Genomic DNA, 26,432 nt, shown 5'->3' with positions numbered 1-26,432 from the left:
ATCTCACAGTCTGTGAGTTCGAGCACTGCGTCGGGCTCTGTGCTGGCAGCTCAGAGTCTGGAGCCTGTTGCAGATTCTGTGCCTCCCTCCCTCTCTCTGCTCCTCCCCCAGTCCCCTCCCCCTCAAAAATAAATAAGCAAACATTAAAAAAAATAAAGGTGAAAAAAAAACCACAGAATCACAGACTGGGTGGCTTAAACATTAACAGAAATTTATTGTCTCAGGGTTCTGGCAGCTGAAAGTACAAGATCAAGATGTCGGTAGAATTGATTCCTTTTGAGGGCTCTGAAGGAAGAGCCTCTCTCCCCGTGGTGTGTAAATGGCTATCTTCTCTCTGTCCTCTCACATGGTCTCCCTTCTGCACATGTCCGTGCATAACCTCCTCTTCTTATAAGGATGCCACTTCAGTTGGATTAGGGTTCACCCTAATGACTCCATTTAACTTAATTAGCTCTGTAAAGACCGCATTCTGGGGTTAGGACTTCAACAGGTAACTCTGGTGTTGGGACATAAGTCAGCCCATAACACCTTCCTGTAGGTATTTTGATGTCAGGTAACACAACCCTGCAGACACTTTGTTTCTGGTGTCCTCTAGAAAAGAATAAGACAAATTAAGGATCGAGTTTGGGGGAACTACTCCACCCCTGTGTTGTTTTTTTTTTTTTGTCAACTCCTTTATACTCAGTAGAGTTAAAAAACAAAACAAAGCAACCCCCAAAAACCCACCAGAGCTAGAAAACCACAGTACTAAGTAGGGATAGACCAAGGTGCAGGTGCGTACCCGCAGGACAGGGCTCCTGGATTTGCGCGCTGGCGGCTCGGTAGAGACTGGCAGAACCTGGAACGAGCACAGGACCACTCCCTCAGCGACCCATCCATCAGAGCCATCTTAATGATAATGATACCATCAAGATATGAACTTCAGGGCCAGCCTATCCAGAAGGGTTTGCCTTCAGCTACCAGATGCAGGAAAGATGGTTCCGCCTTGAAAGTGAACAACCTGGCAAAAGTCTTTGGTTTTTCCTCACACCACTGACCGGCAAGGAGGAAGGCTCTTAGTCCTTCAAGAATGGGATTCTCTGTAGACTCAGTAACAGGACCATCTAGCACCATTCAGTCTGCTTTTCTTGAATCAAATGAAGACTCTATGAAGTTTTGACTCTGGTTCAGAAGATAAGATGGTCAGGGCGCCTGGGTGGCTCAGCTGGTGAAGCATCTGACTTCGGCTCAGGTCATGATCTCATGGTTCGTGGGTTCGAGCCCCTCGTCGGGCTCTGTGCTGACAGCTCAGAGCCTGGAACCTGCTTCCGATTTTGTCTCCCTCTCTCTCTGCCCCTCCCCTGCCCTCTCTCTCTCTCTCTCAAAAAAAAGTAAATACTAAAAAAAATTTTACAAAGATAAAATGGTCATATAATCTTCATAGATTTCTAACCTAGCACGTGCAAAAGGACTACAAAGTGTGTGCTTTTGTTCCCAATCTGACTTTTTCCTTACACTTCTTTTCTGTACCAATATCTGAAAAAAATGCTTAGAAACGATGGGGAATAATGCTACAAGGGAGGAGGAGAGATTTCCTGTTAAGGAGAGGGGAGAGAATTCCTTTTGAGGATGGGGAACACACATTAACGCTGTTTGAACCAAGGGTCTTGGGGTGCCTGGGTGGCTTGGTCGGTTGAGTGTCCGACTTCGGTTCAGGTCATGATCTCACAGTCTGTGAGTTTGAGCGTCGCGTCGGGCTCTGTGCTGACAGCTCAGAGCCTGGAGCCTGTTTCAGATTCTGTGTCTCCCTCTGTCTCTGCCCCTCCCCTGTTCATGCTCTGTCTCTCTCTGTCTCAAAAATAAATAAACGTTAAAAAAAAAATTTTTTTTTAAATGAACCAAGGGTCTCGGTGAAGTAAGCTTCACTTTTAAAAGAACACTCTAATATCGGGGCATCTGGGTAGCTCAGTCAGTTAAGTGACCGACTCTTGATTTCGGCTCAGGTCACGATCTCACAGTTTCATGAGTTCGAGACCCGAGTTGAGCTCTGCCCTGACCACAGGGAGCCTGCTTGGGACTCTCCCTCTCTCTGCCCCCTCCCCCTGCGTGCCGTCTCTCTGTCTCTTTCAAAATAAATAAATAAGCTTTAAAAAAAAAAAAAAGGTTCTAATGTTTCATTTGAACTTATTAATACCAGAGTGGATTTATTGTCAAAACCTCCCTGAGAAAGCACAAACTAGACCATCCCAAACTCAGCAAAAAGCCTAAAACACCATCTGTTGCTATGTTGAACCATTTGACTGGGGGAGAGGGAGAGGAGCGGGCTGACAAATTGGAAGGCACACTCTCAGGCACATAAATATCAACTCTGAGTCCTCGGTTTGGGAGCCTAAGGAGAAAAGAAACCTCCTGGATGCTTGGTTGGGATGCCTGGATCTTAAAAATGTGTGAAAGCATGTAAGTGATACACTTCTACAACGTCACCGAAGCAAGATAGATTAAACAAAGGTGTCAGAGAAGTTTGGAATAAGGAATATTTTAACGCTGCCTTGAAAGGATTTCATCGTTTGACGGTTGTTTATTTATGAAGCGATTAAACTGAAAGTACATTTAAACCAGCCTCTAAAACACCGTATGGCTTGCAGCTCCCCCTGCCACGGCAGAATTCAACTCCGCTGCAGAAGCGTTACGGGGAAAAGATTTTCCTACAAATAGGGTACTTTTTAAAACGTCACACATGGCAAAATTCCGCGTGGTCTTTATCTGGGACATGACGCCTTTGGCACCAGCCGTCACTGTCCCTAAACATCAGCGTCCTCTTCAAACGGTAACATGCACGAGCAGAGAATGGCTTTTGGTAATGAACGAACGGCTTCCCCGATCTGTCGGGTAAACAGCAGCTTGATTGGATCATCTGGCCTTTAATAACGAAGAACGGGAGCAGCACACACACCGGACCCAATGTGTTGGCTTTGCAGCCGGATCAGAAAACTCTCCCCCGGCCTCAACAGCAAATCTCGCTGGGGTGTCCCCGCGCCTTCAAGTCGACCCACGATGACAAAGCCCACGGGAGCAGTTAGCGCACTAACCGGGAGCGTGGTCCTGTCTGATTTTCACCGTGACATGTGCGATGTGGCCGCCGCTCTCGAACCCCGGAGCCGGCCGCCGTGCCCGAATCAACCGGTAGGTGGCGCGCCGAGCTACCGACTCCGCCGAGCCAGCCTCGAGCAGCTTTGGCTGGCGAGGCACGCAAGGATTTTGATTCATAAAAAACATAAATTCTACTTGATGAACAATAATAATAAAGGAAATGGAGTACTGGGCACCATAGAGATGAAATTTTAAAGCCCCGAAATCAAGTTATTTGAGATTATTTAATTTAATTTACTAAATTTGAATAACTGTGCGATGTAATGATGCATGGCAGGGCATTTAGGTTTTATAGCTTCTAAATGCTTCTCTTTAGGGTGATTGCACTCAGTTGCATGGCCGCCAGAGAACTGTGTCCCCATCTCCAAGCTGTGTAAACAAATTGAGGGGAGAATAATTACACATTGGGAAAAAGGAAAGGAGAATCTATTGAGGGTAGAGAGAGAGCCCCCAATGTCCCCCCATTTCAGGTAATAAACTACCTCAAAGGTACTCAAAGACCAGTGTTAAAATTTTTATCGATATTAGCACAGCAGCTAAGCCTAAGCTAAGCATTTCCCAGGTGCTTCTTGAAGTGAAATCCTCATTTCATAATACAAACAAGTAAGGTCTATAACAATCGTTATGTCCACGTCCAAATGTGAATGTGTACTTCTAACAGCTTCTAAACTGACAAATCAGGACCCTGCAAAGTCTGGGAATTCTGTTCATCCTTTGATCCATGAAAATTTTCTGCAAGCAGATACAAAAAGTCCTTTATTCAAAATGCAGCCTTACATCGTCTTCGGCGGAGCTCCAAGGCATGCATTCGATATTTGCAAAATGGGCATGTATTTATATCTGCATAAACGTAGGGACTTGCACACACACTGTATTAATTCAAATATCTGTGAGTGTGTGCACATATATGGGTATATACATGCTGTCTGTGCACCACTCGCCTCTATTGTTTTCAACATAACTGATTTTGGCACCCGCTCTTTAGCACTTTGGAAGGGCCTTCATTAGCACTGGGATAGTATCCAAAAAGAATCCAGAAAAATCAACACATGGCTGCTCTTGTTCTCACGATAAATGACAGCTTTGGTGGAAAACAACAACAGTCAAGAAGCAAAACAAAAAGCAAAAAGCAACAAGAGTAGCAATAACATGAATAGAGGAAGTCAGACATCACTAACGCAGATTTTTTTAAATTTTAATTTATTTATTTATTCAATTTTCACAACGTTCTTCCTCTACCACTAAGCCTCCGGGTACTTACGCGCAACTAAAAATATAAATAGTGAAAGTATATTAAGAACCCTGGGCGGGGGGGGGGGGAGGGAGAAAAACAGTAATGCAGGCTTATGTCTCCTTATAGACACAAACATGCTTATTATAGTTTTAAAAATATGCAAAAGCAGGTAAGTGGCACATTTAGCTAATTTTATTGATATGGGACAGCAAAAGCTGCCCGTGAGACGATACCAGCCCCCAGATTGAAGGCTGGCCACTGAAACGTCCACACCAATAAGCCACAATTCTTTGGAACCAGAGTTCTGAAGAGATGAACCTTTCTTTCTTAGAAAACAGAATCTCCCTGATTACCTGAAAGTCTTATCTCGAAATCATTAATAGGAACTCTTGGGTCATTCAGATGCCATGAGAATGTGTAGGGAAGGCAGTAATCTCCAAAGGAGTCAAAACCTCCATGATATCCAATGTGTGTGTGTATGTGAGAATATGCCCTCATACCATGCCTTCATAGGTAGATAATAAATCCCGCTTTAAAGAAAAGCGGTAATCAAACTATAGCAGGCTTTGATTCAAAAAGTTCATTCCTTTGCAGTTCAGCTGTCAAAACAATAGTGGGAAATTTAAGTGTGCATGGCCCTTTAAGGCTCGTGACTCTGCCGGGAGACCAGATACCAAGGGGGAAACCCCCCTGGGGTCTTCAGAAAAGAGAAGTTATGGTGCTATTCATTCCTCCATTTAGCCCCTTGACTTCTGTGTCCTCAGTTTCTCAGATTTTGTGAATTCTTGGTACTGAAGGATCCTGATTTTTTTTTCCTGGAAAAGGGAAGAAGAAACAGGAAAGCAGGGAACTGATACTACTACTACTAATAATAATAATAAAAGGCAGCAAGTGCATAAGATCTGTAGGCACACGCTTCAGAACAGGAAAAGGGTGTGTGAAACGTGGCTGGAACCACCTTTATGAGGAGCCCTGCCACAGTGCCGGCGACGGTCACGAGGAAGAAAAAGCTGTACGTGAGTAGGTGGCAAGAGAAGCAGTCGAAAGAGACAAATCTTAAGCTTAAGCTCTGGAGTAATTCAAAATACAGGAACAGTCTGAGATTGGAGATCCCGGCAGACAGGAAGCAAAGCATCTCCAAAGTAATCCATTCACTCCACAAATACTTATTAAGTGCCTGTGATGTGACAGGCACCATGTTAAGCAATAGGTATACAAAAGCAAACAAGATATTTCTGCTGGATGCCTTTCTTCCATAGAAGCACGGCCACCATTTTGTCGGGCTTTTAACTTAGCACACAAAATCCTCTAACTCAGGAGGTAGGCGTTGAAAACCTTGTGAGTCTGTGGATAGAGAGGAAACTGAGCCCCAGAGCTGAGTGTCCCTCAGGCGGTGTGTGCCTGGAAGGGCCTTCAACTGTCTTCCCTTCTCCCCCTGATCACTGCACGCCAACACAGACTCTCTCAGGGGCTCAGTAGTTATGCCGTTACTGTAGCCCAAGTATGTGTTGACAACAGTTCGTCCTTAGAAACAGCTCCATTTCAGCCTATGGCTGATAATTATTATGAAGAAGCGAACACAATCTCATGTTTGACAGAATTGTCTCACTCCCCAAGAAGGGCCAGAAAACCGATTGAAAGGTTTCCAAAAGGAGGAAAGATTCCAAGTAGAACGGAGGCTACTTCTCAACAGCCTATTCAATAGCCCTTCTCTCTTTCGTCTCCCCCAAGATGAGGAGAGAAGCAGCCTGGCGTTTGGCAGGAAGACCAATGTCAACACTCTATATTTACTTATTTATTGGCAGTTTGGAAGGCAGCCACCATTTATGGTCCTCCATTCCCAAATAGAGGGAGCGATGATTCCTGCCAACAATGTCTCCACGCCACCTGACTGCCCTCTCTCCACGCAAGCCAAGAGGGGAATGGGTCCAGGACGTTCACTGTTGGCCACCATATCTATAACACTTTTAATGCTGTCTATACTGTAAAAGACCCCAACTGGAGACGATAGTCGGCTACAACTCCGAGACATGGTTTAGCTCTCAGAGAAGCAAGGTCTGGAAAGGCAGAACCTGACTCTCTCCATACCCAGCCACACAACCCCAATATTGATGTTCTGTTTGGAAGTTTGATATAAAGGCCTTGGAGAGAGTCCCAAAGAGTTTCATGTACACATGGATGAGGATATGTTTGGGAAATCATCCTTCTGAGAAAAGACCAAATAAATTGGCATTGGTCTGGGGAGCAAAAAGAGACAGCTAGGGATGTAGGACCTAGAAAAGTCTTTAGAGTGATAATGGGAGAGTGAGACTGTCTTTGAATGAGAGCAAACAGTGATCTTCAACTTCTCACACAGTTAGAACAAGTGAAATCAGAGCATTTTGAAAGCCAGATAGGCCCTTAGCAATTATGTGGTCTGACCTCTTCACTAAGCAGATGATGCAGCCTATTTTTTAGGAAAAGATTCTGGACTAAATGGATTAGTGCCCTGAATCTAAGTAGAGTGCTAGATTCTCACAACTGACTGACACCAACACCCGAAAGATGAATTTAGACATTATTAAAAGCACCGACACGTCAACAAAGGTATTCGAGCCACACGTTAAATCTAGACAAAAGCAAGCAAGTTCGTTCAGTCAGGAGCACGGCACGCCCCGGGGCCAGGAGTCGAGAGACCTCCTGATAGCCTTCTGATGGGACCAACAGCTCTTAGTGGACTGCCCATCAGACTGCCTTTGAAAGCAATCTGACTGTAGCAATAGGATGCAGGGCAGGTTCGACCAGTCGAGGGCCTAGGAGAATGAATGCGGTTTTATTCATTGCTGGGCCGAGCCTTGTTGTGAAATCCAGGGAGCCTTCCAGACAGGCATTTCAGCTGCGGCTTCCCAGGTTGTCCACACTTACAGGCAATTTCACGGGAAGCAGGTTGTGGACACACCAAGTAAGCTATGAAAGCTCGGTCGGCCTCCACCACGGCTGCAGCATGAAATTTCCCGTTTGCTCCGCAACCTTCGAATTCAAAGCAAAATTGCCACCAGCTGTGCTTTCAGCTTTCTCCACTGCAAGTGAAAAGCAAAACATCTTTGATGATGATGTGGGTGGAGGAAAATTTAGGGAGCCCCTCCTCCACCGAGAGTTAGTCAAGGTTGAGGAAAGTCGAAGTGGGAGTTGTCATCTGCTCTCAAAGATGGCGTCCGATGTAGTCCCATAGAGGGAACGGTGAGACTGGACTGGAGGGCAGAAGAGACTGGTGATCTTGCCTTTCCTACAAGTACACAACCAAGATATAAGTGGGTCCACAGGAGAAATGTGACCCGGACATTGTCAGTAGTTTAGACATTAATGTGGCAGAAATGAGGTAGGTGACAGACTTTCCGCTTCCCCAACACCTAGCTCTCCTTTGCACCCTGCCATTCCGAATCCATTTTCCATTCCCACTTGGTCAACTCTTGCTCGTCCTTTAAAAGTCAGTGCAAATATCGTGGCAGTAAAATCTCCCAGTGTCTCCAAGACAGAATTAGGCACGCTGCCCTCTGTGGTTCCAGATATAAAATCTTACGTATTGTACATATATATTTAACACTGACCACATTAAGCTGTAAGAAACAGGAAGGAGGAACAATAACTGAGCTTTGGGGTCAGAGATAAGAAATTCTATGCCCCAACTCTTCCGTTTACAAGCTCTGTGCCCTTGAGCAAACTGTCCAATCTTCCTGATCCTTAGGGCAATTCTATCCATAAAATGGGGACAATAATGCCTCCTTTGGAATAGTTTTGTGAAGCTGAACTGCAAATGGCGAATAAAGCCCCTAACACTGGGTCAGACTCATAGCCAATACTCTACAAATTAGTCCCCCTCACCTTCTCCCTCCCTCCAAAGGCAAAAACATGCCTTTCTTCATGTGTCTTCAACGCTGAGCACAAAACATACTAGAACATTCTAGGGACGTAATACATGCAACCATCAATGAATGTGATAACTAAGGACAAATAGGGGCCAGTTTTAATCATACAATGTCAAGTCCAGGAAGGGCCCTAAACCAATAGCATTTGACCCAATGATCACTAGAGAGGAAGCTCGGAGAGGGCAAGTAGCAGGGCCGGATGAGACCCCCTCCTCTCCTGCACCCGAGTCAGGACTCTCCCACCAGTTCTCCCTGTCCGCACAGGCTTAGCTGCTTCTAGGTGGTGTAGACCAGAAGCTGTGTGGGCCTTCCTGGGAATACATTTCAGAGACCAGTGCCAGCTGGCCTCTTTGCCCGGAGACCCAGAGACCAGTGCCAGCCTCGGTGGCTGTTTGTTTTTTTTTTTTTTAATTTTTTTTTTTAAACGTTTATTTATTTTTGAGACAGAGACAGACAGAGCATGAACAGGGGAGGGGCAGAGACAGAGGGAGACACAGAATCTGAAACAGGCTCCAGGTTCCAAGCTGTCAGCACAGAGCCCAACGCGGGGCTTGAACTCACGAACCGCGAGATCATGACCTGAGCCTAAGTCAGACGCTCAACCGACTGAGCCACCCAGGCGCCCCTCGGTGGCTGTTTTAATACGAGTCCCCTCCAGCTATTAGTGGTTAAAGGCAACGTCTCATCATCCACACTAAGATGGCTTCATTCAAATTGGAAATGATAGATGGTTCACGGGCATGAGAAACCGTGTTGTGCTACATTCAGAAAGGATGCAAATGACAAAAACATGTTGCCTTCTGGATAGGCAGGGAAATGGCGTATGGCAGAACGCACCCGGCTTCTTGCACCTCCGTGTCTGGCTAGACGATTTTATGGCATTTAGCGGCACTGTGCGAAGGCACCCACGGCATACCATAACTCTCACAAAACAGCGTTTTCATGTGCTAATGGCAGCTCAATCAGAAACACATGGATTTAATTTCCTTCAAAATACCCACGGGTATAAAAATCAATGCAGGAAAGCCATTTGGCCAACTGTATGTGGGGCTTTTCTGAGCCCAAAAAATCGCGAGGACTTGTTGGAGATGGCTGGTGAGCCCAAAATCCCACCGGGGTCCAGCCCACCCCGAGCACAGGCCCGGCCTAATGTGATGTGAAGCCCCGGCTGTCTTTTTGGAGAGAGACAGGTGCTTGCTGTGTGGTACCTTAACGGCTGCCATCTCTGCAGATTTCCTGCTTTCTGCTGTTCGTTCATTTGCTCAGCCTCTCCCGCCACACAGCCATCAGGGAGATCTCATTTTGGCTGCAGATCGGGATCCCTGCCTGAAAGTTGATAGAGGTTGAGCTATTTGCAGAAATAATGCTTTCCAGACGTACTAAACAGTACCCCTCTTTCCAGATGGAGTGGCATTAGTGTTGCTTCCAGCCATTTCCTCACCTTCTGGTGTAGTTGTCAGTTCTCCCATATGCACCACGAGCCTTCCGTATTCTGGGGAATCTCGGAAAACTGCTCAGACCCCCAGCTTCTCAGCGCTCGCAGGCACAAATGCGCGCACATACACACATTCGTGCAGCCTCCGCTTTTATGTATGCACATGCAGTTTTCTTCCCCCACCTCCTGGGAGTCAACTTAGACTTTCAAGGGAGCTAATCACTAAATGTGATAGCTTAGCAGCCCAGGGATTTAGGCAGAATACATGGGATACCCAAAAGTCCCTGGGCTCTGGTAGATGTTTCCACCATCCTGGGCGGCGTTGACAATATCATTCACATCTCCTTTTGGTGGCCTCTACGTTTGAATGTCGGAGGGGGGTCTCGGCGAACAGGCTACTCCCCTACAGAGGAGCCTAGAGGCTTTCCCAAAATAAATCTGTTGAGGGCTGGATTAAGCTGCTTTGTGTTATGGCCCATACATGAGACACTTTGTTTGGATTGAGGGACCCCATAATATCATACCCATACGCTATTTCCTTACTGAAAAATTATCCCCTTGCCATATTGTATTTGTTCTGGGTGGTTTGAACATGCCCAGGCCTGAAGTTCTTCAAACAGGTCGTGGATCGAGGTCCTTCCCGGCTCTGAGATCTGAAGCTCTCAGGACACTAGAAGGGACACTACCTTCCCTCACTCACGTCTTCAATCTAGTGGTCAAATGGATCATTACACCCCGAGGAAGGGGGCGGTCCAGTAGGGAAAATGGCCCCGTTTTCCTACACCTATCTCCTTTGGTTTGCCTTTCTGCTTCCCTTTCTAATTCCCTCCTGAAACTGAGCTTTCTTTTTCAAGCAGGGAAGCGGAGAGGGGACGGAATGTTCTACATTCGTGGAGACCTTCCCTCACCCCTTGCTCTCTTTTCTCAATTTGGCTGACTTTGGTCCCTGAGTGCGTTCAGGATGGAAATGCCCTCCCCGCACAATCTAAGATCTGCCCTGTTTCTGTTCCCACAGAGTAAAGACCCATGCATCCCGGAGTGGATGAGGGGGTTAAGGTTAGCTTCTCAGAAGATCCTGACATCGGAGGCTCTCGATGCTACTACATCCTGTGAAAGTCAGGTTGAACAGCCGAGGCCAATTACTAAACACAACAAAGACAAGATGAAACAGAAAATGCATTTGAAAAAATATATAAGCCATTGGATATAACTGATGCCTTCCTCCTCAACTCTTCAATTATTAGAGAGTCAGCATATCCCGTGTGACCTTGAGCAAGTTACTTCACCTCTCCGTGCCTCGGATTCCTCACCTGTAAAATGGGGCTAACACTAGTAAATACCTCAAAGACTTGTTGTGAGGGTTAAATGAGATAAGGCATATAAAGTGCTGAGAGCAAGGCTGGAGTATAGTGAGTGCTTTCTACCTCCAGAAAACCTTACCTTCCACGCTTGAAAAGACCTTGGCTGTCAACCTGGCCATTGCCACTGGTAGGTTTGATATTTATCACACTTCTGGGTCATTGTTGTTGATGCCCTTGTCCTTGGCTGTGTGAGTTGAGTTACTCATGGTTAGGCTTGTTCCTGGGAGATATGGTCCTCAAAGGTGGGCTACTTCTCGTGGAAAGGCACTGTCCTGGCCATCTCAGGAAAGATCTCACGCATTCTAGCCTCATTTCTTGATCCCCACATCTCCTGATCTTGCTAGAATGACACAGATAAGATCTTTTCGCCATTGTCGCACCCAATTGTGCTAAGAAGACATATTCTTCCAATTGGGAAAAAAAAGAGAGCTTAGCAACCAAATAGTTGCTTTATTTGATCAACTGCACATCTTCCCGCCTGACCAAGTCTTCATGGGCCTTGAATCTTTCCCACCCAAAGCTTGGCAGATTTTGCCACATTTCTTAAAAGCCCCAAACCTTTTTTTCCCTGATGATTCGAAACGCACGTAAGCGACAACAAAAGGCTTTTCACAAGTTACAGCAGTTTTTCTTAGCGTTTCAAAATGCATCTTATTGCTTCATCGATGTGCCTGTACAGTTTACAAGTACAAATCAACTATTTCCTATTCACTCTATCATGCCCACCCTCTTTCATTTTTGGAAGTCCCCAAAAAAGTAAAATATCACCCTCTAATTCTTTCTGCCACTGCTGTTGATAAAAGGAAATGAAATGTATTAGTCACCTCCCCTCAACCCAGGCTCCCCGGTGCAGTGTGAGCCTTGCTCATTAATGCAGGTATGGGATGCAGAGGAGAAGGAGGGGTTTCCATTCAGCCCAGGGATGGGACTAACAAGTTGACACCAGCTCCGCGAGGGGGAATACCTCAAACAACTCCATCAACATTGATTTACTTTAACCAGGTGATATTTTAATGAGCCAACCCTAGCGCTCCGGATGAAGGGGCTTCTCAAACTAAGAGAGCGCACCCCCTTTAAAAGGAGGGAAAAAGAAACAGAAAAAGAGAAAGAAAATCACGAAAAAAGCCAGAGAGTTGACACCTGCAAATGAGTCTAATTCCCTTTGTCCTGTGGACATGCGCTGTGTTGGGAGAGCTACAAGTGCATCGAGCTGATTTTTGCTGTCATCGGAACTGACCCCCAGGCCCCCGGGAGGCCCACAGCCTGTCTGCTACAGTGACAGGGAGAGGAGCCAAGCTTCAGCTTGGGGTTCTCAGATGTGTAGCACAACAGGCTACATCCAACTCTGATGAGGGCAGCTGGATCACATGAATTTTTAAAGTAACACAACTGATTTTGTGGGGGGGGGGGTGGGGGGGAGGAGTAGCGGGTCGTGCTTCTTCCCCCCTGTGAAATCCCCACGGAAGAAATGCACGGACCCAGCATGTTGATTTTGGCATCGGCACACACAGTCCCTCTGTTCTGAAGATGAGCTGACACGTGCAGATTTGCAGATCAGCCATTTCAAAAGGTTAATTAAATATTACCATTGTTTTCCAAGCTATTAATGTATGTTCTTTCTTCATGTGAAAGGCTTCTCCCCACTCAAAAATCAGGGTTTGGATTTGCTTCCCAATCCCTTCCCCTTTTAAAACCTGGAAAGAGAGTGACCGAGGGGCCTAGAGAAACAGAGACAGAGAATGGAGAGAGAGAGTGAGAGAGAGAGAGAGAGAGAGAGGAGATTCCCAGGCCAGAGGCAAAATACAGTTTGGAGCTGAGGAAGGAGCGACTGTGGCTGGCATTGTCTGAAGTGGAGCCCTTGAAACACTTTCTCAGCTGCAGCTGGGGATTAGAATTATGTCATTCACGGAAGGTTCTAGAAAGGGGCCAGGAAGGAACCCCTGCTCTTTCCACCTTTATTTATTCCCTGACATAATTGACCACGCTGGAGCTCAGGAACGCTGCGAGCCGAGCCGTGGCCTCCAGTGGTTCTGGGGGAGGGTAAGCGGGTGTGTCAGCCGAAGGCCTGTGAGGACGGAGGCAGGGATGCGTCCCACTCCCCAATGTCTGCCTGTCCCCGGCCACTTCCAAATGGCTACATTTGCTGTCTGCCCGAGGCATCCAGAGGTTGGCAGGACAAGGCCTCAGAGCGAACCAGAGAGGGATTCCAAGATGGACGACAAGGGATAATAAGACAGAGGTCAGGGAGAGGACAAGGTTTCTCTCTGGCAGGAAGTGCCACCCTCTGTGACTGCAGTTTACAAGAACCCCGAGCCAGGATGAGCACAGCAGTCTGCAGGAAATCTCTCCAGACAGCCCATCTTCCAGGGCAAGCAGGACATGTTTTGTTTGCAAAGTAATAATGCCTCCCTAGATGTGGGGAGGAGACAGCTAACCTAGCAGTAGAAGGAATGGAAAACAAAGGGGCAGAGTGGAGGCAGGTGACGAAGGGGTGCTGTGGGCGGGGCGAGGCCTGGCGTGGATGGAAAGAGGAAGGGGGCCGGCAGTACCAGGTCTGGTCATGGATCAGGTTGGAAGAGTGCGGTCACAGCTAGCCCGAGCACCTGCCTGCCCACCCACCCGTATCCATACCGTGCGATCTGAAATTTCATCTGCAGAGGGCGAAATGGCAGTATAACGTGTTGCTTACAAATGCAGGCTCTGCGGTGCGAAGATCTGGGTTAAGAGCCCATCTCCATCACACTCTGGCTGGGCTTCTTTAAGGTTTTTCATTTCCTAATGTTTCCACTTTGAAATACAAATGGCTGTATTTAAAACGATGTTATGTTAAAATGATGTGATGTTAAAGCATATGTTAAAATGATGAAATGAAGGGGGAAAAAAAGTGTGTAGGATGTCCAGGATACGGTAAGCGTTCTTGAAATAGGAGGAAGGGAAGGGACAGCAAATCCTGGACAAGCAGAGGGGAGAGGAGGAGAGCACAGGAGGAAGAGGGAGAGCATGGGAGGGGAAGGCCTGGATACCTTTGCCCTTCTCGAGCCATCTGTTAGCAAGCTGTCCCAGGGCGTCCCGGGTGCAGCTTCCCTGGATGAGCTCATTCTGATCTCCTGCGGTCTTGACCCAGAGTCCTGTCCGCTGCATCTGCCCCACCACGGTCTCCCTCGCGGGTAGGATCACCTTGACGCGCTACCCACACCCAGAGCTGAGCCCCCACATACACGTGAGGCTGGGTGGTAAGCTGGCAGGCAGGGATGGAAGGGGCAGAGGGAAATGCATGGTCACGCAGGCCGAAGCTGCGCGGTAGAAGGGACGAGCGCTCGTGTCCTCGGCACGTTCAAGGGCTGGGAGACAGCCTCCAGAGACGAGGGCCGGGTCTCCCGCAAGACTGGTGCCTGGGGGACAGGTGGGAAAGAAAACCGCGGAACAGATATGGGGATTTGGGGCTGAACTCACTCCAACCAGGTACTGGCACCTGACACATGCCAGACCCTTAATAAAATGTTGGTGTGCATTGAAGAAGCCGCTGACGTGGTCCTGCTCCTAATGGAGCCTATATCGCAGCACAAGGAACAGAGACGATGAATCAGAGCACCGTGCTGGAGAGTAGGGGGTGTGATCAGGCACTGGGGAGAGAGCCAGCGGGAAGCCCATGCAGGGCAGAGGAAGGGCTAGTATAAGGAGGCAGGGACTGCGGGTTCCCACAGGCTTGTCTGCTCAGCATAGTAACCACCCCCACCCCCACCCCTCAGCAAGTGAGCAGCAGTGAGGACACAACCTAGCCCACTGGCGACCACTAACTGAGGCGAGGGTGGACGGAACCCCAATTCCCCGACTTTGGGCCGATTGGTCTAGAAGCAGACTCCTGACTAGGGTGGCCCAACTTCGCAAATAAAAATACAGGCTGTCCAGTTAAATCTGAATTTCAGATAACCGATTTATAATTTTTTAGAGTAAGTATATCCCGTACAACTTTGGGGAGATACTTATAACTAAAAAGGAATGAATCATTTCCCTGAAATTCTAATATATATGGGCATCCCATATTTTATTTGGCAACCTTATGCCTAAACCAAAATGGACCTTCAACAGAGTGCCTTCTCTAGAATGCAGTTAAAAGAGAACTGAGTCATTGGGGCGCCTGGGTGGCTTGGTCGGTTAAGCCTCCGACTTCGGCTCAGGTCATGATCTCTTGGTCCGTGAGTTCGAGCCCCGCGTCGGGCTCTGTGCTGACAGCTCAGAGCCTGGAGCCTGTTTCAGATTCTGTGTCTCCCTCTCTCTCTGCTCCTCCCCTGTTCATGCTCTGTCTCTCTCTGTCTCAAAAATAAACATTAAAAAAAAAAAAAAAGAGAGAACTGAGTCAGCCTCTCTCCAAGAGCTAAAGGCGCAAGATGGTTTCTGCCCTGTGAAGAAAGCCAACCTACCAAAGGAGAGAATAAAATGAAGTCAGGAGTCCGTGAGAAGCAGAGACAAAAGGAGCAAGTGTACTGATGGCATCTAATGCCAGGCTCCAGGCTCCTCCCTGCCCTTCCTACGGCTTGGTATTCTGCTCTCTGCTTGCTGGGCCCCACTTCCCTACCCACTACACCATTGCTTCCAGCTCCTACGGACAGGAAAGAAAGCAGAGGCATTTAAAAAAAAATTTTTTTTAATTTATTTTGATTGAGAGAAAGGGAGAGAGAATCCCAAGCAGGCCCCACGCTGTCAGCACAGAGCCCAACTCAGGGGCTCTATCCCACAAACTATGAGATCATGACCTGAGCCGAAGTCCGATGCTTAACCGACTGAGCCGCCCAGGCACCCCAGCAGAGGCATTTTCAGTCATCAGCTCAAAGGTAACAAAGTCAAGCGAACGCACATTTAGTACAATAAGGCCAGGATTGTTATGTTATGTGGTACATGGTCAAAGCCATCTTACAGGAAGAAATGCCGTTTCTTATATACATCAGACTGGGTATTTTTCAAAAGGAAATTAATCCTCAGGATGGTGAATTATATTTCATTTCCAAATTTAAGGAGAATCCAAGCCAGAGTGGAAACACACACCTTTGCCCCACCCTGTCTGCAGAGCCAGAACTTCTCTCAAAAACCGAGCAGAAAAACTCACGTGGATACCTAAAGAGCCTAAAAGTTGTATGACAAATTATTTGCCGTAAATAATAGATCCCGGGTTTATATCCTATAAACCAGTAAGAAAACCATAATGGGGACCTTCTTCCAAAAATAGACGAGGGGATATTTGCAAAAGAAATATGAATTTTTTGATAAAAATATGGAAAAAATTCAGCCTCATTAATAACCAAGTAAATATAGATTAGATATAAATTAAAACATCAAAATTCCCTTTTTAGGGGCATCTGGATGGCTCAGTTGGTTAAGCATCCAACTTTGGCTTGGGTCATGATTGGTTCATGAGTTCGACCCTTGCATCGGATCGGGCTCCCTGCTGCCAGAGTAGAGCCCGCTTCAAATCCTCTGCCTCCCTCCCTCTGTGCCCCTTCTGCCCTCTCTCTCTCTCAAAAATAAATAAATAAACTTTAAAAAAATCCCTTTTTAGACTATTAAATTGGTAAATGAAGAAAATCAACTCTATGGAAAGCTAGCCAGGGTAAAATGGAGTGAGCACTCTTTTGCACTAATGGTATATCCCTAATGTGCAGTATATTAATGGTATATCCCTGATATACAAAGAACTTCTGGAAAATAATAAATAATAAAGACCTCAATTAAAAAATGGGCAAAGGGTTTGAACAGGCAAGTCACAGAAGAGGTGCAAGTGGTGAAGGTAGGTTTGATATAGACATAGATTTCCACTTAGATGGGGATGTGGATTTAGATAAGCACTCATCCTCACAAGGAAGGTCAAGCTGAAACAAGATACCAGTTCTCTGATATCATAAGTACTGATAAGTTCTATTTCTGGGAAGGGCTTTGGGGAATAGCCTGTCTCGCACAGGCTATTGGTAGGCATAAATATTCCTACACCGTTTTTAAAGGACAATTCAGCAATATCTATTCAAAGCACCTGAGATCTCTGACATCTCTGTTTCCTCCTTGAAGATAGAAAACTGTTGTTTATCCTCCTCATGGTAGAAGAAAACTCCCGCTTCCTGCTATCTCAGGAAATAATCATTACCCCGTGGTCCCCTCTTCTCTAATTTAAATTTTTTTAATGTTTATTCTTTTTTTTTTTTTTTTTTTTTTTTGAGAACAAGAGAGAGCAAGTGGGGGAGGGGCAAAGAGAGAGGGAGACACAGGACCTGAAGCAGGCTCCAGGCTCTGAGCTGTCAGCACAGAGCCCGACGCGGGGTTCGAACTCAGGAACCATAGGATCATGATCTGAGCCAAAGTCAGACACTTAAACAACTGAGCCACCCAGGCACCACCAACCGCCTTCTCTAATTTCAAAACCACATTTTAAAATTGTGCAAACAACGGCGTTAATTTCCATTTCCCGTGTTTTGATCCATTTTATCTATATTCCGGGCAGTCTCCGATGAATCATCTCTCATTTTTTAACACTCCATTAAGAACATGGCGACCAACGTGGGCATAATATTAGCCCAAAAAACAAAGCTTTAAATGCCAAAGGCTGTAACAGAGTAAAAACACTTTCGGCAAAGATGGGCCGATAGCGATCGCGTTCGAGTGGAGGAGGACGTCTGAAATGCTGGTCATCCGAGTGGTCCTGCTACTACACGGCCCGTTCCTCCTCCTCCTTCCTTGGAATTTTTCCCACTGCCCCTTCCACTAAGCACCATATTCTCTCCTTCAAGGTTTGCTTCGTTCCTGGGCAGGAGGCCGTGCGCCTGGAATCCTGCCCCATCCCGTCTCCGCAAGCTGTCTCCTACAATCATTCTCCCAGCTCCTGAGATCCTGCTTCCGCCACAAAGCCCTTCCCAGCTGAGAGCCAAGTGATTCTCCTCCAGCTTCCCACCTGTTCGGAGCCACCGCAAGCTCCCTGTCTCCGGCTTCCATTGTTTGCACTGAGCAGCAGTGGGCACCGCGATGTCCTGCCCGCTAAATGACTGCAGCATCCTGCTCGCCCTTTTCTACCCGCCCGTCTGCATCCGTGAGGGCCGAGACCCGAGTGTGTAAATGTGCTTTGCTCGGATCAGCCACCCGAGAAGCTGTGGAGTGACTGTCGTCTTCTCCTCCCCCCCCCCCCCCCCCGTCCCCCGCCCCCCACCCAACCACCTCGGAAGGCGTCACCAAGGATCAAAGTTCTGTGGCTCGGTAAACCAGGCTCACGTTTAGGGTCAAATGTGCCCCCTGTGAGACTTCCTTCGACCTTTTCTGGGCCCGGCTCAAGGGTCCTCGGGAAAGAGTAATGCTGGCTTAAACTGGCCGGCTCTGAAAATTAAACTAATAATTGTGAGTTCAGTGGAAGGGAAGAATGGCTTTTTTTTTTTTAAATGGTTAAAAATATCACTAACAACTGAATCTAAATATTAGAATCCTTCTTCCCTCAATTATATTTTCCTCTTTTGTGATTCAGCATCATTTTAATTGAACTGGATCCCCCAAGACTAAAAATCTGGTATCTAGGACTATAAAGCACCTTCAGTTGGTAAAATAGGTGGGAAGTTTTCTTTTAAATCCTTTTTTAGATTTTGTCTCTATCCACCATTAAAATTAATTTCACACCCATTTTCCCCCTTGTACCTTTGGGAAAGGCGCGTTCTCTTACAGCTTTCTCTTAATGTCAAAACAAAAGCTCCCTTATACCTCTTAGAATCTCGAGATCCTTTTCCAACAAAGAGGAGAACAAATGTGCTAGAATTAAGGCAAGTGGGGAAGGAGCAGATCGCTGCAGAATAGAACCAACCCTCTTCAACTTCTGTGAACTAGTAGCTCTAACATTAATAAAAAACGTACAACGGGAGAATGTAGACGATCACCCAATTTTCTCCCTCACTTATTTTTAATCTTTTCCTAAAGCTGTGTACGGATTTTTGCAAGCCACAATGTGAACGATTTGCAGTTTCGAGTGAGATACAAAGACATTTTTACAATATCGTATAAAATTGCATTCTGTAGTCATTGGTGCTCTGAAGAGCAAGGGTTTTTTTTGTTTTGGTTTGGTTTGGTTTTTTTCTTCCCCCGCCCCTCCTCTGAAAGGGAATAAGAGAAACAGGAAAAACTCAGGGTCCAGATCTCTGGGCCATGTGAGTAATGTTTTCTTATTTTATAGAGGCTCTGACAAAAATACTCCAAGGAGGACAAACAATAATACATAATAAATTATAGACGCTGCAGAACTGAAGGACATTATGCTTCAGCATTTCTGCCTTCTAATAAACCAGTGGGATGAGATGCCCTTCTTCATCTGTCTGCTTGCAGAGCGTTTGTTCATTCACACCCACTGCGTCGTGGGTCACCTGCACAGGACCTCAGCAGACAGACTGTAAAAGGTGAGTGGCCGCTGCCTGCTGAACCCTGCCTCCCTCCTCCTCGGGCCATCTGATTTGGTCCAAGGGCATCCCTGAGAGTGGGGACAGACGAGCGATGATTCTCCTCTCGGTTGCAAGGAGGGGCCGTGGAGACCCACAGGTCCCAGTCTCTGCAGAACCTTTGTCGGCAGCAAGGTCTCAGTCCCTCCCACACCGAGCTGACAATCCCTTCCCCAAATCCAGAAGATCAGCAATAATTGATTTGGCTTCCGGCCCGTACCCTTCTGGTGCAAAAGCAACGGCACAGTTCACTAGCTCTTTCCGATTCCTCCCTGCCCTCCCTTAACGAGAACTCTCGGGTCTGATTAAAATCGGTAATGCGCTGGTCCTGGAGTGAAGAGGTGCTATTTATTTCTGTCAGGTTCTGCTTGGAAGGGTTGAGGCTTCCTCCTACCAGACATTTTACTAGTAAACAGAAAAGTTGCCCATATTGTCATGCCTGCCCTGACCTGCAAGCTAGTGAACAATAAATCTTAATTACAGTTAAATGCCAAAATCTGCAAAGAATGAGACAGCACTAGTCAACTGTGAATCGGTCCGACTCCTGCCTCGGCTGGGGTACAGCTGCAGGAATACATAAATTAGGTTGTGATTTGTTTGTGCCGGAACAATCAGTCGAGGCTGTTTCTTAAGAGTCTTTCGTGTGTCAGCGGGCCGGCTGGCATGCACCCTCCTGCCATGTCAGATGCAGGTGGCATCTGGGAAGTTTTATTTTAAAGGACTTTCAGCATTATGCCTGGGTTAATAAGAAAGCGCTATTTCTAAATATCTCGGCAGTTGTCCAAAATAGGGCTCAGTCTCCTGACATCTGCTGTGTCCGTACTTGGTACCTTTGGGTGTATTCGGGGAAAGCGCTGAATAACCTTTTGTTAGTGATCTCCTTTTCGCACCGGTGCAGGGCCACGAGAGCCAGGGGCAGGCAACCATACAGGAGCTTTAAAAAAAAAAAAATAAATAAATAAATTTTTTTTTTTTTTTTCCTTGCTGCTGGAAAGCTCACGAGCTCCTTTTGGTATTCAAGGGTTTGCTTGTCATAATGCTAAATAAAGCCACCCCGTTGTCCCCTTGCCTGGGTCCTCTTGACATATTGGCACCTGTATGCAAGAATTAGAAAGGTGATTGCAGACATAACTCTGTTCAATGGCTCCAGACTGTTCTATCAATTTTGAGACTGACAGGAGATAGGAGATGGAACTCGGAAGGAAGAATGGAGTTTGGGCTGCTGGGTGCTCTGTCCCATGAATCAATCTGCAGTTTACTCATATTATTTTAGATGTAGATCCTGTTCTCGTTGGAGTCCATCATCCGCTGGATGCCCTTACCGGCAGTTTTCTAAATAACGAGGCAGGCCCTGCTTCCCGGGACTGTGGAATCAGCGCAGGGTAGTGGCAGGGCCCCGGGATGAGGTGCTTTTCCACTAATTACGAGGTGGCTGTGTAAGTGGGTGAGAGGGAAGTAGAAAAACCCTCTCCCCACAGAGGTGGGGGGGAGGGCTTACCAAAGAGGCAGAAATGGGTTCTTTCTGCTGTGTTTTTGAAGAGCATGACAGGGGGAGCATCACTAGGTACTGAAGTGGCAATGTCAGTTTCACTCGCGCCCCCCACCACTCCCCGGCCCCCCCGCGCTCCGGGCTCTTCCCGGCTCTCGCAGGGCCCCATCCTGTCACCAGCGGTCCTGCTTCCTGTTTGTGTTGCCGCTTTGTTGCTTCCTGGTGGTCAGCCCGAGCCCGCCCTTCTGGCGAGCCTCCACCCCGGGACTGGCTCTCTTCCCAGCCCTCTCTGGTGCTAGCAAATGTGTCTCTGGCTCCATCTGAGCCCACGTTTTTAAAGGACCCGGCCCGGTTAGAGGGCCTTTGCCCCCAGGCGCCCTCTCCCCAGGGGCGAGGCTCGGCCTCTCACACGTGCTCTGATTCTCTGCCCACCTTTAATCGGAAGAGCCGGTCCAGAGCACTATTGCATTTGCTACCCCTCGCCTGACCCTTTGCATTCCTTCGAGGAGGGGACGCGCTGCCCGTTTTCTACTGAATGAGAAAGGGGCCCAGAGACCCTGAAGGACCGGTGGCGCCTGGGGAAGGGTAGGAGGGGCGCCCAATCTGTTCACCCAGACTGCACCCAGGGGCGTGCACTCACTGCTGGCACCCACCCCACATCCATTTTCCACCGCGTGCCAAGCCTCACACGCGATGCTGGATTTAATCTGCACAAGCACTTCGTCAAGTAGGTGTTAGTTTTATTTTAAACCATGGAAAGGGAGGTTCACAGAAGCTATTATCTTGCCCAGGGTCATGCAGCTGGCACATTTGTCTGATTCAGCTCTTCTCTCTGCACATACAACACAGCTCCCCCCGGTGACACCCTTATTTCATCTGGGTCTCTGCTCCGATGCCACCCTCTCAGATGAAGCTGCCTCAGATAGATTGCTCTGTCTCACACAGCTCTGTGCTGCTGTCTGTCCCCTCACCCACCTTTATCTTTCTTTGGAGCATTTATCACTACCCCATATTATGTATATTTACTTCTCTGGCTGTTGCTAGCATATGTATGAACGGAGGGACTTCGACTGTTTTTACTCACTTCTAGATCCTCCTGGAGCAGAGCAAGTATGTGATAAATATCTGTTGGAAGGAAGAAGGGAGAAAGGAAGAAAGAAGGACAGGGAGGGAAGGAAGGAAGGAAGGAAGGAAGGAAGGAAGGAAGGAAGGACAAACGAAGGGAGGAAGGGAAGGAGGAAGGAAGGAAGGAAGGAAGGAAGGAAGGAAGGAAGGAAGGAAGGGTGAAAGGGAGGGAAGGAGGAAGGAAGGAAGGAACAGAGGGAGGGAGGGAGAGAAGGAGGGAGGGAGAAAGGAAAGAAGGAAGGAAGGAAGGAAAGAAGGAAGGACAAACGAAGGGAGGAAGGGAAGGAGGAAGGAAGGAAGGAAGGAAGGAAGGAAGGAAGGAAGGAAGGAAGGGTGAAAGGGAGGGAAGGAGGAAGGAAGGAAGGAACAGAGGGAGGGAGGGAGAGAAGGAGGGAGGGAGAAAGGAAAGAAGGAAGGAAGGAAGGAAAGAAGGAAGGAAGGAAGGAAGAAGGAAAGAACAAACAAAGGGAGGAAGGGAAGGAGGGAGGAAGGAAGGAAGGAAGGAAGGAAGGAAGGAAGGAAGGAAGGGAGAAAGGAAGGAACAGAGGGAGGGAGGGAGGGAGAGAAGGAGGGAGGGAGGAAGGAAGGAAGGAAGGGAGAAAGGAAGGAACAGAGGGAGGGAGGGAGAGAAGGAGGGAGGGAGGGAGGGAGGAAGGGAGGAAGGAAGGAAGGCAGGCAGCTGCATTTCTTTCCAGCTTGAACCTAAAGTGGTCATAAGGTTTGGCCAGTTTGCCAGAAATGACAGTCACCAGTCCCATCTACATAGGGAAAACTCACACTCAAGGTGGATTTGCTCAGGATTCTACAGTAAACCACTGGTAGATCTAGGTCCAAACCATCCAATTCTGACTAACAACTAGGTCATTGCCAGTTACCCCTGTACTGGCTTCCTCCACCCTATAGCTGAGAGCTGCCTTATTAAGCTTCTAAAGTTTTCTCCCTGCATTCCTTCCTTTCTGTCTTCCTGCAAACTCTTGCCCCCACAACCATCACTTTGGTGGCCCCTGGGAAGCCTGTTGAGCTGACCCCTGTGTTTTCCAGACAGAACAGGGATATTTTTTTAAAGGTCAAAGAATTTAATTCCTGTGTTTGTCTCGATCCTCAGACGTGACCCCTTCCAGTGTTTAATACCCCTCATGCTTAGAAGATCCAAGAGGAAATGTTTGGAACAGAACCCTACGAGAGACCTCGTGACTCTAGAGAGCAAGCCCCACAAGAAACTCCACAAGGGCAACAGAGTCCCTTCAGAAACCGCTCCTCCTTCTTGGTCCTTTAACGTTTTACATCAGAGCTGCAGAAAGCCAGCGAGAGAAGGAGAGGGGCATATGTGCAAGTCCGTTCCTGGCCTCTGTTTCTCGGGCCAGGAAGAAGACATCCGCCAAAGTCAAAAGGCAGCAGACTTGATGTGCTAGACAAAACCAACGTACGAAACTCAACTGTTCTCCCTGATTTTTTCTTTTCTTTTTTCCATATATGGTCCTTTCAACATATACAGTAATAGAAGGGAACCCAAAAAGACCTCACCCTGAACCGAATGCTTCCACCCTTTCCCAATCGCGGTGGCCGACAGGAGGCCACTGGAGGACACTTAATTGCAGGTGGTGGGTGTAGGGGGCAATAAAACGCGTGAGGCACAGTTTCCTACTTCAGCTTCAAGGAGACAAGCCCTGGAGAATAGACTAGAATACGTGTTAAAGAGGATCGATTGGAGGCATCAACGTGATTTAAGGGATGAAAAGAAAGGGAAAATCGCAGTTGAGGAAATCAGGAAAGATTGTAGGGAAGAAGTGGCTTGTCAGATAAATCGTGAAGGAACGACAAGATTTTAAATTTTTGTTTTTAAGGCTTATTCCTTTTTCAGAGACAGGCGAAGCGTGAATGGGGGAGGGGTAGAAAGAGAGGGAGACACAGAACCCGAAGCAGGCTCCAGACTTTGAGCCATCGGCACAGAGCCCGACGCAGGGCTCAAACTCATGGACCCCGAGATCATGACCTGAGCTGAAGTTGGATGCTTAACCGACTGAGCCACCCAGGTGCCCCAGGAATGGCAAGATTTTAACAGATAGATGGCATAAAGGGAAAAATGCCCGGGATGGAGGGAGTGATATTTCACTGAAGATGAGAAGTGAGTGTGGGGCACAGCCTGGGCGAATTTGGCCGAAGTGTGGGGCACATGCCCAGGAACTGAAAAAGATAAGGAATTGGGGTGCAGAACTGCAAAGGGGAACTGCAAAGGAATTGGGGTGCAGAAAGCCAATTAAAGGTGTTTGCACTTAACAAAGTGGGGGGGAGTGTTCCATTTCTAAAGTGGGATACCACTCTGCAATAAGAAGAATGAGATCTTTAAATTTGGATTCCGATTTAACCAGTGTAAATTCAACTTTAAAAACTGACATTTGAGTCAGTTATTGGAAAATTCTGAGGTATATTTGAACAACTAGCCTGTGAATCTTCTCTTCTAACTGTAAATCTTATGAAAGCTAAATACAAATTAAGTGAATCTGATTAAATTTAACTTCCAAATTGAGATGTGCTGTAACTGTGAAGTACGCACTAGATTTTGAAGCTCAGTATAAAGAAAGGATATAAAATATCCCATTCATCATTCTGATGTAAGTTACATGATATCTAAGATGATAATATTTTCGATTTCTTGCGTTAAATAAAATGGTCATAAAAAAACGAAAACGAAAAGAAGGCAAGGGGGAGCCATCGAAGGTCTTGGAGCCAGGCTGTCACATGATTAAAACAATAATAATGATAATAATAATAACTTTGAGGAAGCGGATTAAGCAGATTACAAAGGAGTGAGTCCAGGGAGAAGAGGCAAGGAAGCTTCATTGAAAGAATTTTTTTAATGGTTACCCCAGAAAGAACCTAAGTCAGAGAGTCAGAAATAGGCTCTTCAATCCCCAGACATGGCTCAGACGTGTGCTCTCTGTTTTTAGGGACATTTCCACTGGGCTCACACTAACCTTTAATCAACTCCCCAAACACTTCACAGTCAGGAAAGTTATGGGCTCTATCGGGAGGGGCAGTAGCCGTGAAGGATCAAAGGTCACCCTGAAGGGACCTGGACCAAACCTGACCCCTGGTTCGACTTGGAGGAAAACCTGACAAAGTTTGTTATGGCATTTGGGGCTGGAAGTTACCATTGGAAATGCAGCCTTTGTGGCACAAGGAGAACTGTTTTGCATTTGATGACATTTTCAAAATGGTGTGAAAAAACCTTGACGTTTTTATTAGAAAATCTATAAAGCCCAAACAAATGGTTTCATGCTGCTTTGCCTCATTCTTCATAGGTTCGTAGGCAATCCATCATCCCTCCCACCTCTCCCGTGCCTTCCCACTCCCCTTGAACCCATCAGCGACAACGTCTTGCCCATGAACAAAAGGACTACTCAGAGAAACCCTTTCAACCTTAGTTGTCCTTTGCCTCTCAACTTTTACCTCTTAAATCAACTACAATCATTCCATTTTCACTTCTGAAAGGCTCTCTTCCTGAAAGGCTAAACAGTGTTGTCACCTCCTTGCGGAAAACTCTTTCCCCTACTTCTCATGACACCGAATTACAGAAGCTTGACCTGCCCTCACTCCCCTTAGAGACGGAACTCTCTCTGGTCCCCGTGGCGGGCGAGGAAACTCCCAGTTTAAACGAAATTCCCTGGATTCGGAGCAAATGCACGAAAGCGTTCTCTCCGGAAAAAAATTGTAAGTCCCTTTCGTCGGTTACCGTTTTGAGCCAAGGTCTTATCTATCTTCAATTTCGAATAGGGTGACATGCCTCATTCTGCCTCGCTTTCAACTCTGGCCCATGCAAGCCCACTCCATCCGTCAGTATGTGAATGCCCACCTATGCCTCAGTCTCCTGAAAACAAGCTGTTGGCCTGACTTTCTCTCTCCCACCTGTGGCTTCTTCCCTGCTGACCCCTCTCCCCATCTCGGCCTCCCGCTCATCGGCACAGGAGCCGACACGTTAGGTTCTCAAGCACGGGTCACTGCTACTCATTCACCGGACGCTGTCACCCTGTCTGCATTTTTGAATGACTCTGGTGGCTCCACCAGCACCATCACCATGTGGTTCTTCCTTGGTTCTTCCCTGGCTCCCTCGTGCCTACTTTGATTAATCGTCTTTACTCCATATTCTGTTTCACGCTCACCGACTTCTTTCTTTCTTCGGCCCAAGTTCCTTGATAGCCACAGTTGGCCAAGTACTGTGCTGGCCTGAGCCTTGGCTTATGGGTTTTGATGGGTTTCCGTTAAACTCTCACAGTATCCTTGTGAGGTAGGAAGGGTGGAGATGA

General features: G+C 47.2%; 1 long non-coding RNA gene across 1 annotated transcript; it reads left to right on the top strand.

The window, feature by feature from the left end:
- The first annotated feature begins 19,182 nt into the window (after window positions 1-19,182).
- Window positions 19,183-24,657, top strand: LOC128775306 (uncharacterized). Its single transcript, XR_008419939.1, has 2 exons — window positions 19,183-19,475; window positions 23,234-24,657. It is a non-coding gene; the product is annotated as an uncharacterized LOC128775306 (long non-coding RNA).
- The last annotated feature ends 1,775 nt before the right edge of the window (window positions 24,658-26,432 follow it).

The sequence above is a fragment of the Panthera pardus genome, unplaced genomic scaffold (genome assembly GCF_024362965.1).
Source record: "Panthera pardus isolate Hobbes unplaced genomic scaffold, ASM2436296v1 HiC_scaffold_7, whole genome shotgun sequence".
NCBI classification, from domain to species: Eukaryota; Metazoa; Chordata; class Mammalia; order Carnivora; family Felidae; genus Panthera; species Panthera pardus.
The sequence above is the reverse complement of the archived record's forward strand: the minus strand, read 5'-3'. Positions and strand labels throughout refer to the sequence as shown.